The sequence below is a fragment of the Rhinolophus hipposideros genome (genome assembly GCF_964194185.1).
Source record: "Rhinolophus hipposideros genome assembly, chromosome: 9".
NCBI lineage: Eukaryota > Metazoa > Chordata > Mammalia > Chiroptera > Rhinolophidae > Rhinolophus > Rhinolophus hipposideros.
The window spans coordinates 748,412-763,978 of NC_138055.1; the positions used below are offsets into that span (position 1 = coordinate 748,412).

Consider the following 15,567-nt stretch of genomic DNA (forward strand, 5'->3'; position numbering starts at 1 on the left):
TCCAGCTGACTTCCCTGGTGAATTTTATCAAACGTTTACAGAAGAAATAATACGAGCATTCCACAAACTTTTTGAAAACAGAGGAGGATGGAATACTTTTCAGCTTATTCTAAGGGGCCACTATCACCTGGACACCAAAGCCAGACAAAGAAAGCAAGAAAAGAGAAATACACACTGCTATTCCTAGATACATGAAGGAAACCACCATATTTTTAACAGTACATGAAGACTGCAGGAGAGGAGGCGCCAGGAAGTTAGTTATGTTGAGTCAGGTCTTTTTAAATTCCAGAAACCTAGCATTATATGAAAATAAAAGTGGCAGACAGAATAATCGACTTTCAGAGAAGTCCGTGTCCTAATCCTTGGACCTGTGGATATGATATGCAAAGGGGATTCATAAGATTGCAGACGGAGTTAAAGTTAGTAATCCCGGATAACAGGAAAACTATCGTGGATTAGCTGGGTGGACCCAATGTTATCAAAAGGGTCCTTAAAAGTATAAGAAAGGGGCAGAAAAGAGACAGGGAAAAATGCCTTCAGAATGATCAGACAGGTGTGGCGATTGGTGCTGGCTCTGAAGACGGGAGAAGGGGTCCCACAGCCAGGAGTGCAAGTGGCCTCTGAAAAGCATGAGAGGCAAGGAAACAGATGCATGTCGAGGCCCTGCAAGAGGAGCAGCCGGCTGACGTCTCGACTTTAGCCCACTGAGACCCAGCTCCAGTTCTGACCTCCAAATTTATGTTGTTTGTGGTACTCTGTTAAAGCACCAATAGAAAACCAAACAATAGGAAACAAAAGGATTAAGCTCAAATCCCAGAAAAAAAATAAGAGAAAAAAATAATAAAGAGCAGAAAAAAATCTCTATAGATAATGAAAGCACACAAGAAAACGACAGCTTCAAATTAAAAGAAAACTATAACTTATTTCAAAAGAAGCCAGTACTACTAAAAAAATAACACGAACAACAGAAATCAGGGTAGAAGAGGAGGATTTTTAATGAAAGAAATGAAGAGAAAAAGAACTCCAGAGAAACTGAGCAGTTTAGAGACAGGTAAATAGAGCCAACACAGGGGTGATCAGAGCACCCCTCACCAACAGGATGGGTGAGGCAGGAGAGCAGAATACTGAAAACTGAAAGTACCCATTGGGAGCGGGTACCAGAGAGAGAATACGTTGCATACTATTCTCTTACTGGACCTAAAGAAAAAGAAATGTCATTCAGGCAAAAAACAAAGTCACTGACAAGGGACAGAAAATAAAATTGTCATGAGTCTGACAGCTACGTTTTGTGCTAGAAAAGAGAATAACATATTTAAGATATCCAAACAAAGAAAATGTGAGCCAAGGATTTTATATCCAGTCAATCTTTCAAGTACAAAGGATGCAGAAACTTGTACGAAATGCAGGAATTCAGGAACAATTTTTCCACAAGTCCTTCCTGAGAAATCTACTAGAGAACAGACATCAACCAGAGTCTGGAGAAACACTGACCTCAAGGCTGGGGTGAGCTTTGGTGTCTGCGTGGGACTGTGCTGGTGGTGGCGGTGTGTGCTGCAGTGTGGGGCCCATGTGCCTACAAAGGAGGGGGGCAGTGGGGAGTCGTACAGAAGACGGCAGACGCTGTCAGCCAGGACATCGACAGCGGTGCTGCCTCCGTGTCTGTGAGGCTGGTGTGTAGCGAGGGGTAAGGCAAATGAGCACTTAGGGAGTCAAATACTCTCTTCTCCTCCGTCCTTGGGAGCCAGGTAGAAAAGAGACAAAAAAGGTCAAAGAAACGTCCTGTAGTCAGTGAGCAGAATAGAAACCCTAACTTCACTGCACAAACCTACAGTGAGCACACGTAACCCCCAGGTTGTGGCTCTGAAACACCCCTGCCCACAGCAAAGACCAGGGTTTCTTGGAGGAACAGCTCAGTCCCGGCCAGGGGTAGGACGGACACCGGGGGCCGAGAACACGCTGGTGGACCAGAAGCCAGGGGCTGGGTCGGTGTCTAGGAGCCAACTTGTAAAGGTTCCCACTGTGCAGAAGTGAGACAACTGGAACATAAGTAAGGACCATAATAACAATACATTAAAACTCATCAAATATGTTTAAATCTAGTTCATAAAACCAAAATACAACCAACTGGTCCCCTTTGGAGGACCACAGGATAAAACCGATACAGAGCGCAGGAAGCATTTATCTTCAGTGCGCCACATGCATGAACTATCGCTCTGGCTAACCAGTGGATAAGGACGGGTTTCTCTCCCGTGAGTCCAGCTCACAAACAGCAGCGGGAATGAACAACAGCATCGCCGTTTCCTAACTGCTCCTGAACTAATACACGTCGGTATGGGCTTGGTCAGCTCTGGCATCAGAGAGAGACGGCACACATTTGGTGCCTCCTGATGGAACAACACCCGCCCTCCTGTGAAGGTCCTCAGAGGTCAAACCTGAACCCGATGGAGCCTCTACAGCCAACGACTGGCTCACGGGGAAACAACCGAGGATGCCTCACGCCACCCCAGGGGCCCACCACCAGCCAAATCTAACTCGGGCCATGAGTCCCACCACGGCGCTCCTCCACAAATGACGTCCACGGGAGGTAGGGCGGTGACCTGTGGGTAACAGACTGAAATGTCGTATGAAAAACTAGGCTACACTTCACTACCATTTAGAGGTGCAAAATTCATAAAACTGAAGAAAAAGAAGTAACTTCCATAAAAGTGAAGTCAGTGGTTACCTTTGTTGGGAGGGAGGGAGACGTGACGGATAGGACACATGGGGAGCAAGATTTTATTTCTTGCCCCAAGCGATGGTTACAGAAGTGTCCACCTTATGACAACTCATCAAGCCGTATGTTTATATAATATTTTAGGCAGCTTCTGTATCTGTGCTATACTTTAAAATAAAAGCTTAAAAAGAAAAAAACCCTTATGAATCTGCAGTGAGGCAGGCATTACGGTGTTGGTGCCCGGGGCTAACAGACTGCCTGCCCCACAGGCCAGAGACACCCAAACACCATGTCTGCACACACCGGATTTTTATGCCAGAGTGCTGCAGAGAGCGAGGAAGACCTCCGAAGTAGTCGATGCCAGGACAATTTCTCCATGGAAAAAAGGACACTTGTTGGCCCCTAGCTCATGCCATCCCCCAAATCAACTCCAGGTAGATGGTCCACTAAGTAAGTAAAAAACAAACAAAAAGAATTGAAGTCTTAGGATAGGAGAGGATTTAGCCAAAATGGCAAGTCCTGGGGCCAGCCCGGTGGCTCAGGTGGTTAGAGCTCCGTGCTCCTAACTCCGAAGGCTGCTGGTTCGATTCCCACATGCGTCAGTGGGCTCTCAACCACAAGGTTGCCGGTTCAACTCCTCAAGTCCTGCAAAGGAAGGTGGGCTGCGCCCCCTGCAACTAACAGCGGCAACTGGACCTGGAGCTGAGCTGCGCCCTCCACAACTAAGATTGAAAGGACAACAACTTGACTTGGAAAAGTCCAGGAAGTACACACTCTTCCCCAATAAAGTCCTGTTCCCCTTCCCCAATAAAATCTTAAAAAAAAAAAAAAAAAGGCAAATCCTGAACAAGCCCTTCATAAAAGGGGCCCCTAAATGGATGCAAAGCTGCTCAGCCTCATTGCAAAGCAAGGAAGTACAAATTAAAGCCACAGCAATGCACACACTGCTGGGCCAAAGCGCGCGCGCGCGCACGCACGCACACGGGCTGGCAGGGCCGTGCTGCTGAGGCCTGTGGTACAGAAGCATCTGCCACCACCTGGGGGTGCTCACCACCACATCTGGGTCAGCATGGCTCCTATCACAGGAACAGGCCCGACAGAAATGCCCGTCTGTAAGCAGCGAGAGGCCGATGCAGAAACGTGCACAGCAGTGTGCAGGGCTCACACCGGCTCCTGTCCATGGACATGTAAGCGTGGAACGTCACACAGCACTGAAAACAAAGTATCATTATACTCACCGAACATGACAGTGAGCATAAGGTGCAGACAAAAGCACACACACTGCGCGATCCCACGTGGACTCCGCGATAGAGGTTGGGGAAGGTTCACGTGAAAAGGGGGCGGGCAGGGAGGCCACGGGCGACATCCCACGTCCTGACCTGCCCGATGGACCTGTCTCAGCTGGCGACAACTCCCTGAGCCATGTGCATTCCTGTGTGTGCTGAGGCTTGGGAGGGGGGTCACCCCAGCAGGAGGGGGGGTCCCACCACTGCTGCCTTCGCTGCAGATGAGGGTCAGCCAGTCGGTGTAAACGAGCAGTCACACAAGTGAACGCGTGGGGAGGGACAGAAAACGGTGCAGATATGAAAGACTTTCACTTTCGAGTCTATGTGCTTCTCTTTTGCTCGACTAGTTTTGCACGTATCATCTTATAATCATAAATAGCACATGTTTCTGTTTTAGGAAAAATGCTGTCACTTGCTCTAGTAGTTTACTACTAAAAAAAGTCTTTTCTTCCACTATTTCAGCACCAATTTAAAATGAAAAGCATGCTAGCTTTGGTTTTCAAACCACAAATGGACTATGTTCCTCCAGCCTTTTTGATAATTTTATGTATGTGTGAAGAACAATTTGCTATTTGCAACCTACCCTAAAACTTTGCAGGTGACACTCTGGCCTTTTCAAGATGAGGGCTACCTGCTGACAGTGCATCTGGAACCAGTTAGCCATGGTTCTGATTCTACTCTCCAGCGAGCAACAATCAGCTTAAAATAAAACCAGTCAGCATGAATATAAAACAGGGTAATCACTGACAACCAGAATCCTTCCAGAACAAATGTTGTCACTGCTGCTCACAGCCCGACCCCCAGCACAGAAGGGAACCATCTCTTTCCAGCTAGAGGCCATGGTGATGATGACACCACAGCAATGAAGAAAACACTGTTACACGTGCACGGTGAGCGAGGCCGCCCCAGATATGAGCAGAGATTGAAGGAGGATGACAGGTAGACAGGAAGCATCCAAAACCACTTTCTAGAATTATTTTACATTTTTAGTTTCAAAGACAAAAACACCTGAAAGTGATGGTAGCTAATTGGGGGATCCTTCCCATGGCTAGCAAAAGTAAAATGTATAGAATATTCTCAACCTCAGACACGTGTTCTGAATTTTTGGACAATCCATTGTTATTTTCCATTTAAAGAATTAAAGAAACCACTTTCCGAACTACTGTGATGCAGAAGTATCGGAGAGAGAATTCCCATGGACGGTGTTCCCAGTTCTCATACTGCACTAGGTTGGTCAGACTCCCTGACTTACTAATGTAACGATCGACTTTCATTTCATGATCTCAAATGCTTTACTACGTATATCCAATGCTGTGAAGTCTATTTTTCCATTTTTCATTCAAGTTAAAGCATACTAAGTAAATACTAGGCCAAGATACCAGTCTCACTGGCGGAGGCTGGCAACGCCGCAAAGCGTGGTGCAGTCTGTCAGTGAGGCTGTGAGTGCCCATGGCAAGGGAGCTGGGGCCACACCCCCGAGGGGACTTACCCATGGACCCAGCAATCCCAGGGCGGGGAACAGCCCCTGACCACGAACCTTACCAAGTACAGAACAACATCCGCCCAAGGTTAGTCCTGCAGCATCCCACAGCCAGAGGCTGGAAAGCCACTCAGACACCATCTTAGCGAGGCTGACACACTCATGAGGGCTGACAGAAACAGCAAGACACACACAGGGTAAAGGTACCATTTATGAACGACAGGAGGGAAGACAAGGGGAGGTGTGTGTGTATGTGCATTTTTGCAGGATAAAGCAGAAATAAAAGTGGTTGCCTACATTGTGGAGGCGACAGGGATGGAAGTGAGATCTCTGATCGTAACCCTTATATAATTTTGACTTCGAGCCACGTAATTATTTTGTACATAAAAATAAAAAGTTAAAAACTCCAAATCCAGGGGGCAGCCGGATGGCTCAGTTGGTTAGAGTGCAAGCTCTGCACAAGGTTGGCGGTTCGATTCCCACATGGGCCAGTGAGTTGCGCCCTCCACAACTAGATTGAAGACAAGGAGCTGCCGCTGAGCTGCCGGAGGCGGGGCAGCCGGATGGCTCAGGTGGTTAGAGTGCGAGCTCTCAACAAGGCTGCCCGTTCAATTCCCACATGGGATGGTGGGTTGCGCCCCCTGCAACTAAAGATTGAAAATGGCGACTGGACTTGGAGCTGAGCTGCGCCCTCCACAACTAGACTGAAGGACAACGGCTTGGAGCTGATGGGCCCTGGAGAAACACACTGTTCCCAATAAAATTTAAAAATAGAAAAAAACCCTCCAAAACAAATAAACCTAATGGTACATCAAATGGACAACACAGCACAGACAGAAGAGTATCTATCAAGGGGCTTTACGACATACCCAAAGGGCACAGCTGACCGTTGAACAACACGGGTTTGAACCGCATGGGGCCTATATGTGGATTTTTTTTCCAATAAACACCCGCAGTACTATTTTTGACCTGTGGTTGGGAGTCCATGGATGCAGAGGGCTACTGTATGCTTTGATCTGTCTTTTTATATAGAAGACTTGAGTGTCTGCGGGGGTCCTGGAACCAATCCCCCACAGGTACCAAGGGCCAACTAAGTTTTGTGGGAGTCAATTTATATGTAGATTTTCAGCTACATGGGGGTCAGCTAACCTCTGTGTTGTTCAAGGGTCAACTGTTATATACTAAACACAAAAAGAACTTAAACAGAAAACACCTTAAACTTCTCTAAGCAGTTTCATTAGTAGGAACAAAATATTGTAACTTAGCAATCTATTTTATATTTTAGCATAAAACAAATAAGTAATTATGCCAATGGAATTAAGAATCAAGACTTGCAGGATAAGAAAACAATGCAAATTTTAAAAATGAAAGAAACTAAGTAAAACCGTATTAACTTAACACGTGTATTGAAAGTATAGGTGCGAACTCGTGATGTTTTAAGTGTATTTCCTTGCCCCGTCCAGCAGAGAGGTGCTTACAGCAGTGGCAACGATGGACACTGAGCACGTGATCCCCAGAGCGTGGGGTTTCTAAACAACCTTTCTGCGCAGAGAGGAACCGAAGCGCTTTGGAGAAATGGCTCATTGCAGGTCTGGAAAGGGAAGGGAAACGTGCCAGAAAGGAAGTTCTCCCAGACGATGCTGGGTGAGAGGTTACAACCATCTGAACATCCAAAAACAAAAACAGAAGGCTTTAGTAGATTGTAAAATAATGAATGACTAGAAACCCATTAGACTGCACTGACAGTCAAAGAAGGACAAATAAAAAACATGGGGGTGAATATTACAACCAATTCCTTCCCCAGAAAAGTGGTAAGGAGGGCCGGCCCGGTGGCTCAGGCGGTTGGAGCTCCATGCTCTTAACTCCGAAGGCTGCTGGTTTGATTCCCACATGGGCCAGTGGGCTCTCAACCACAAGATTGCTGGTTCGATTCCTCGATATGGTGGGCAGCGCCCCCTGCAACTAAGATTGAACACGGCACCTTGAGCTGAGCTGCCTCCCGGATGGCTCAGTTGGTTAGAGAGCGTCCTCTCAGCCACAAGGTTGTCGGTTCAACTCCCGCAAGGGATGGTGGGCAGAGGCCCCTGCAACTAACAACGGCAACTGGACCTGGAGCTGAGCTGCGCCCTCCACAACTAAGACTGAAAGGACAACAACTTGAAGCTGAACGGCACCTTCCACAACTAAGACTGAAAGGACAACAACTTGACTTGGAAAAATAAAGTCCTGGAAGTATACACTGTTCCCCAATAAAGTCCTGTTCCCCTTCCCCAATAAAATCTTTAAAAAAAAAGTGGTTCCTTCTGGCCTGGGCCTGGCCTCTAGCCTCTGGGGATTTCTGGGGGGGAAAAAAAGAAAAGTGTTAAGGAAGGGAGAATTCAGCATTTTCTTGTCTCCTTGGGACGTAATGGATGAGGGAAACATGAATGAAAATGGGCTCAGGCCCAGCGGACCCCCTCCAAGGACGGTGTATAGGGCACGGCCTGCGTGGAAATGGGCCGCCTTCCTGCCAGATCACAGGGCGGACACGGGGCAGAGGGGCAAGTTAAATGACACAGCGTGGAGACAGCAAGTAATTCCACGACACGGCACATTCACAAGCCACTGGCCTAGTCTTTTCAAAAAGTCAGTGTCGAGGAAAAAATGGGGGTGGGCAGGGGAGGGGTGTTGCTCCAGAACCAAAGAGCTACAACAAGCGGCACAATGACCACACCAGAGGAAAGGACATCAGCGGTGACGTGATGTGCTATCTGCAATTGCCTCTGAAAAAGCTCGGCAGCCACCGATGGGCAGGAGGGGCAGTCATGGCGCCACTGTCCCAGGGCTCCATCCTGGGGTGGGACCATGCTTTCAACCTTCTGTAAGTTGGGAACTTCATAATGTCACCTTGCAACACGGACGCGTGTTTGCTTCCAAGTCAAAGTACACATGCTCTCCAGGAGCTGTCAGGTACACGGACGGGACCCACGGTCAGCTGAACAGTCCTGCCGGCGTTGCACCTGAGGGGACAGTGTTCCCACCAGGGTCAGGCAGAGAGGTGGGGGCTACAGCTGCCAGCCACGTTAGCATATGCTGAGCGTGTGTGGCCGCAGCTAACATATTCCAGGGGTGGTGACAGCACCAGCTATCTCAAAGCCAAATGCCGGCAGGAGCTACTGTGCTCAAGCAAAGGAGACTACAGTCGTGCACTGGCTAACCCCAGACGGAGAACCCGGGCCACAGCAGAGAAGCTGCTAAGGCCGAGGCCTCAGAAACCCAGAGCCAGAGCCCTCTCGGTGAGATGCGCTCAGAAGCCATGAGAAGGCTCCCTGGAAACAAGGCACACGCCAGGCCAGCAAACAGGCCCTGTCAAGGTCAGCTGGTTCCTGTTCCTCCCGATACGTCCTGGGTCACAGGCCAGGGCTCTGTGGGTGGTTGTCCTATTGCTTTTCTGGGTCCCCTGTACCTGACACCAGCATGCTTGTTGCCCACCTTTCTCTGGGGTACAGGGCAGTCCACCACTGACAGGTCTGAAATTGCTGCTGTGGCAGGAAGCTGCTGGAAGAGTCTTTAAAATGTTCTTTTCCTCCAGGATGTAGAATATGGCTCCTGCGACAGGGTAACGGAGCGCTCCAGGAACCGTACCCAGCTCCTGACACCGCTCCCTCTGCAGCGAGCAGGCGAGCTGACCACAAGGTAAGGCTCAGTGAGCAATGGACTTGGACCAAAACTCAGCCCTTCCGTTTGTATCTGCAGGGGTGGTGAAGCAGGACAGAGCAAGCAGCCATCACCCCGCGGTGGGCCGGCGGGGTCGCCCCAGCCCAGCCCAGCCGGGGCCAGTATCGTCTGTGCGTATGGCACAGACGTTTCTGGGACAGAGCTGGGGCCCGGCTGCCAACAGGCCTCTCCTGACCGAGCTCCACTTCAGGAGGATGAGGAGCTGGGGAGGGCGATCGACAGGACAGGTTCAAGCAGAGGAGCCAGACTCCACCACCCATGTGGCCTCCACCCTGTCGCCCCCAGACCCTTGGGGATGGACTCAAGGTCCTCTTGCTCCACGAGGTGAGGTCTGCCGGAGCCCTTCTCGCAGTGCCCGCCACCCGTGCCCTCGCCCAGCCATACTTGTCCTCAGACACTCACTGGCCCTGCTCTGGCCCACGTCTACCCATCACTCCTAGGCTCTCCTGTGGAGGGCCTTCTGGTGAACAGCGCCTCTGCCCAGCAGGTGGTGCAATGCCAGGTGCAGGGTAGAGGCGGGTCAGGCACCTGTGTCTCTTCCATCCCCTCTGCCTCAGAAATAGGGGACATGAGGAGGAAAGACTTTCCTTTATTCCTAGCAGTGCCTGCCGAAATTTCAACTACCAAAAGCACATATCAAATTAGCAAGGAAGTGATCTGCAATATTCCAGAATGACAACAAATGCAGGCAATGAAAAGTGGGGTGAGAGAGAAAGACGGGGATGCAGAAGGGCCGGAAACCGGCTGTAACCCAGACACTGGAGGGAGGCGGGACCTGAGAGGCTGTGGGCAGTTAGGAGCCAGAGGCTCTCCAATACGTTTTCACGCAGCTAGATTCAGCAAAAGAAAAACATAAATACGAACAACGGATCCCTACAGCTTCTGTCCTCAAGTTCTGAGATTTAAATAGTGCCTTCAAAATCCAAGAGGAATTAGACAAACGACAGTCACTGACTCTCAGAAACTACACGTTTTGTGTAGAGAAGCTCTGGAAACAATGCTGGCGAGGGGGAGTTGCCTAGGCCTCTAACCCCATTGCAGGCTCCATGGTCGCCATTGTGCCCAACGGTCACTCACCTGACCTGTCCCCTCACAAGGCGATCATCACACCGAAGGAGAAGGAAATCAGCCCCGAGGGGCTGAAGCCAGGCAAAGAAAACACGGCAAATACAAAACACTGACCGTGATCACTGCTCTTGCCGCTCCAGCAGCTCCATTCCCGTCTGGTCACTCTCCAAATGTTATGTGGGACAAGAATCTGAAACACAGACACACATAGAGTTGTCCCTCAGGGTCCAGAACCCACCTCGGGTCCCCAAATCCAAGACACCCGCGTCTCTTCTGTAAACAGCACAAGGCGGGGTCGGGGCGCCGATCCCTACCCTACGTCCATGCAGTCAATCGCGATCGCGCACAACTTTTGACTCCCCCACATTAATACTAACAGCCTATTGTTCTGGAAGCCTTGCCAGTAACATAAACAGTCCAGCAACACATATTTTGTATATGTGTTATACACTGTCTTCTTATAATAAAGAAAATTGTAAAAAAAGTACATTTACGTTATTTATTGAAAAAAACTCTACATATAAGTGGACCCTCACAGTTCAAACCCATGTTGTTCAAGGGTCAACTGCATTAACACATAACCTGCACATAACCTCCATAAACTTTAAATCATCTCCAGGTTACTTATGCGTCATACAACGTAAATGCAACATGACTAGTAGTTATACTGTATTGTTTAGGGAACAATGACGAGAAAAGTCTCTACCTGTTCAGTACAGCCCGACATGCAACATCATAGCCAACTACAAAGCAGACACCAGCAACAATGTAATTTTCTTTTTCCAAATATTTTCCATCTGGCAGCAGACACAGAACCGGCCCAGGCAGTGACAGAGGGCCAATGCAGAGGCAGGGACAGAGACCCGACGCATTTCCTTCACTAAATGAATACCTCAGAGCAGCTTCTCCGGCACACAGAATTCAGTCAACAGCCCTTATAATTTGCTTAGTCTTTCTCCAAGGTGTTAGGGACATTCTTTGCACAGCTGGAGTTACTTAGGGACCTCCTCGTGTGTGTGTGTGTGTGTGTGTGTGTGTGTGTGTGTGTGTGTGTGTGCATTCACTAGCAGCAGACTGTTCCCATCCCAAGACACCAGCAATTAACCGGGCCGGGAGGGGGCACTGCCAAATACCTACTGCCAAGTGGACTAGAAGTCTGAGCTTTCTTCCAATAGAGAAGAGTGTGTCCTGCGAAACTTTGAAGATCCACGGAATATCTCTTAACTTGTGCTAGATCCTTTCCTGAGAAAATGTAAATCATGACGCCAGACAGAATCTGTTTACGGGTGACAGGAAGGTGGATTCCTCGCAGACATCCCACTGGAAAGCCTCGGCGTATGGAGTCAAAGTCTTTCTCTTCGCAGAAGTTCCCCTGTTGAGAAGCGGTTTCCTCTCACAAGATAACTTGGTTTAGTAACCGAAATTCACAATGGAAATCTGGCTTATTCATAGCACTTGAAAACCCCAACTAAATCCTTCCAAGTCTCATTTTAATCACCGTGCTACAGAGAAAACATCGAAAATTAATTACTTCTACATATACACTCACAAGGGTACCCGGGCTTTAGCAAACTGGCTCCGTAAAGTCTGAAGTGAATTTTTGAAAACTGTGCACTTGATCTGATTCCAGTTAACTTGAGAACAAACAACTTCCCTTTTTACAAACAGCAGAATGCCACCAGAACCCGCCTGTTGGCTCAGCTTGGCGGCGCTTGTTTCCCGAGAAACGCGTGTGTCTACGGCCAGAGGCCGACCACAGGCGGGCAGCACCAGGGGCCAGCGGGCCGGCGGGGCTCTCAGGTGTGGGTCACGGGGAAGGACAAAGGACGCTCGGCTGAGTCGACGTTCACCTGGGCCTGGAGCAGACGGCCCCTGGAAAAACAACTGAAATGCTCCGCAACCCGGCACGCGTTTTTGCGAATGCGAGTTGAATGTTCGCAGTCAGACGAGCGCGCAGTAACTGGAAGCTTCAAACGCCGCGCTAAGGACCAACTCGCCCGTTCGCTCCCGAGACGTGTTTCAATGGGGCCCCTGGTGGTTTCTTCCTGGAAACGCCACCGAACACGAAATGTGTCTCGAGAAAACACCCTAAAAACGCAATGTGCAGGCAGTGCGCTGCGGCGGCGGCGGGCAAGCGCCGCGGGGAGGACCCCGAGCCGCCGGAGGGCCCCCCGAACCCGGACGCTTCCCGCCCCACGGCGCTGCCGCCACGGTCCTGGCTGGCCCCTGCAGACCACGTTCGCTCCACGCGCCGGCCCCACGCGCGGCCAGCGTTCACGCGGGCACCCACCGGGGAACTTCGGCGGGCAGCGCTCGGGGCCCTCCGCCCGCACGACCCCCGGGCCCTCGTCGTCCGCTCCCCGCGGTGGCGGCCACGGCAGCGCACCCACTTTTTACCACTTCAGGCGCTTCGTCAACAAAACCCCGCTGCCCGGAAAGGCGCCTCGGGAGCGACGGCCGGGCCGGGCCGGGCCTGCGGCCGCCGCTCGCCAGCTGTCAGCGGAGCCAGGTCGGCACCGGGGCGTCGGGCGGCGCGCAGGCTCGGGCGCCGCAGGCAGCGCGGCCCGGTCGGCGGCCCGGGCGGGGTCGAGGCCACGGGAGGCGCGCCGGCCGCGGCCGCAACCCCAGCCCCTCGCCCCCGCGGGCGCAGACGGCACCGTGCGGGTGCTGCTCCGGCCCCGGCCCGAGCACCAGCCGCCGGCCCCGACCGCAGCCTGGCCCGGGCCCCGGGCCCCCGGCCCCGGCCCCCGACCCCGGGCCGGCCCGACGGCGCGCAAGGACGGCCGGGCCCCGGCGCGAGCTCGCGGCTGAGACAGAGCCGGCTCTGGCCTCGCACTCACCGCGGGCTCCGGGCTCGGGCGGCGCGGCTCCAGCCCGGGTGCCGACGACCGACAGCGCAGGCGGACGCGCTCCCATTCATTAGCCGCGGCTTTGTCTGCCCCCGCCGGCCCCTCCCGCCGCAGCCTCCGCCGCCCGCAGCCCGCCTGCCCGCGACGCCGCCGGACGCTGCGCCCCTCCCAGGGCCCCGCGCGGCGCGGGGCGGGGCCGGGGAGGGGCGGGGCCGGCGCGCGCAGGCGCAGTGCCTGCAGGCCCGCCCCGCCCGGGGCCGACCAGGAGAGCGGCTCCGGGGACCGAGGCCCTACTGCCCGAGGGGGCCCGGGGCAGACCACGCAGGCGCAGTTCCGGGTGCCCGCCCCGCCCCCGCGCTGGCCCGTGCGAGCCACGCAGGCGCAGTCCCGGTGCCGGCCCCGCCCCTGCGCCGGTCCGGACCGACCGCTCAGGTGCAGATTCGCACGCCGACCCCGCCCCAGGGCCGGGGAGGGCCGACCACGCAGGCGCAGACCCCGCACGCTGGCCCCGCCCCCGCGCTGGTCCGCTCCGACTCTCCAGGTGCGGACTGTCGCGCGGGTCCCGCCGGGGCCCGAACGCGCAGGCGCAGTCCCCACGCGCCGGCCTCGCCTTCGCGTTCTGGCCGGCGGGTCGCGGGAGGGTCGCGAGGTGTCGGCGGCCCAGGCGGGCGCCAGGCTCGCTGGCAGGTGTGCTGGCGCGGCCCTCCTGCGCGGGCCCGGGCCCGGGGACGCCACCTGCGGGCCGCCTGCCTCGCGTGGCCGCGGACGCGGAGCGCCGAGGCCGCCTTTCCCCGAGGCGGCGCCGGCGTCCCGCCCGCGAAGCTGCCGCGGAGGCTGCGCAGCCGTGTGCGGCCTTCAGCCTCAAGTCTAGGCGGTCGGCTGCTTCCCCGCGCGGCCTCGTTCACTGCGGAGCGGGGATCGCCACCTAGGCCGTGGGCCGGACCGTGGACGCTCGCTCGGCGGCGGGCAGGGCCCTGAGGACACGTAACGTCTGGACGCGCGCGTTCCCGGTCCACAGTCCCCGCAGCACGTGGAGCCTTCACGCGCGGCGTGGCGCGGAGGCCGCCGTCTGGCTCTGCGTGGGACTAGAGCTCATTTATGTCACAGGGAGAAGCATGTTCGCTCTGGGGCTCCGTGTCGCGCTGCGGAAGTCGTTCACGCGCCGGGTACGGCCTCGTTATGGGGCGAGGGGCGCTGCCGCCCGCCGCCGTGACCCCTCCTGTGGCTGCGCCCCTGGGCCCGCTCGTGCGGCGCGGCTTCGGGGCCTCACTTGCACGACTGAGCCACACACGCAGAAACAGGATCTTCTCACACCCCCGAGAGTGGACTTATTTCGCATCGCGACGCAGTAGCAGCAGAGGGTTGTCCCCTCTGTGTTCTCACGATGGCTGCCACCTCCCAGAACGCCGCCTTCGCGCGCGGCGGTGGCGCTGGCGGTGTTGGCTGTGCGGCTCCGAGGGCGGCAGCCACCCGAGCTGCAGTCTCACCCCCGCCCACCAGCTGTTTCCGTGCGGCTCCCCACCCCCCACCAAGAAGAATGGTTCCTCAATTTTAAGTGGCTGGGAAAAATCAAACTAATACTGTTTCGTGATCTGTGAAAATGATATGAAATTCAAAAGATCTGGGCGCCAGGTTCTCTCAACAACGTCTGGTCCACGTAAACCCCCACGGATGCCCATGGGCTCCAGGCGGGAGGTCGAGGCGGTCAGGGTGGCTGGAGGGCAGACACCGCTGCCCCGGTGGAATTGGGCACTGGCACCAGATGAACCCAAACACTGTACTCCGGTATCCCCCTACTCGGGTACCACTCCCATCCCGGCATCTCCATCCTTGCCGGCCCAGGACCCCTCCAGCTTCCTTGGTGGGTGGGGTCTAGAGTGGAGGCGCCAGCAAAGAGGAAGTGCCTTGGGGCTGGCCCTTTTCAACTGTTTTCATTGTTACTGGGTGCTGGGAGAGGCACAACTCCCTCCAGGCTCCTGCCGGAGACGTGTGTGGTGTGTGCGGTGTCCAGCTGTTTCTCTCTGGGGGCTCATGCCTGGAGTGGCCCTCCTCCTTTGGGGTACACAGCTACAGAGCCTGCACAGAACAACTTCCGGAAAGCTTGCCCCGGGGACAAGGATGACTTCGAAAACAATTAGATGTACATCTCGCCCAGATTTTATATACAAGCCTGTAGATTAAAAAGAAAAGGTTTTACCAGATCGACTCTTTTCTAACCTGCTGTTTCCACTTAATAAAATACGGACTTACATGCGCCCCTATGGCTGATCACCGCTGCACAGCACTGTTTTCACAGCTGCCTGACCTACCCAGCACAGGTGAGAGAACACAGCTCTGGGGAGGGGTGCCAGCTGTGTCCACCTCTCTATCATAGACAATTCTCAGAGAAGCATGACTGCTCTTACCTTTGCAGACCCTTCTGGTTATTTTTTTAACTGAAAAATTTACTGGGTT

The 15,567-nt window shown here is 53.7% G+C and overlaps 1 protein-coding gene across 5 annotated transcripts in view; it reads right to left on the reverse strand.

Annotated features, from left to right (window-relative positions):
- The window catches only part of ZBED4 (zinc finger BED-type containing 4), a gene marked incomplete at its 3' end in the record, with an annotated part of 24,588 nt that extends 11,299 nt beyond the window's left edge, over nt 1–13,289 (reverse strand). The window contains exons 1-2 of one of the 5 annotated variants that reach the window (XM_081059188.1): nt 13,105–13,289; nt 10,379–10,454 (exon numbers count right to left, since the gene is read on the reverse strand). Of the gene's footprint in view, nt 1–6,957; nt 7,071–8,365; nt 8,378–10,378; nt 12,655–13,104 lie in introns of those variants that run through there. The other 4 variants (XM_081059185.1, XM_081059186.1, XM_081059187.1 and 1 more) reach the window with 4 other exon arrangements.
- Between the last annotated feature and the right edge of the window lie 2,278 nt (nt 13,290–15,567).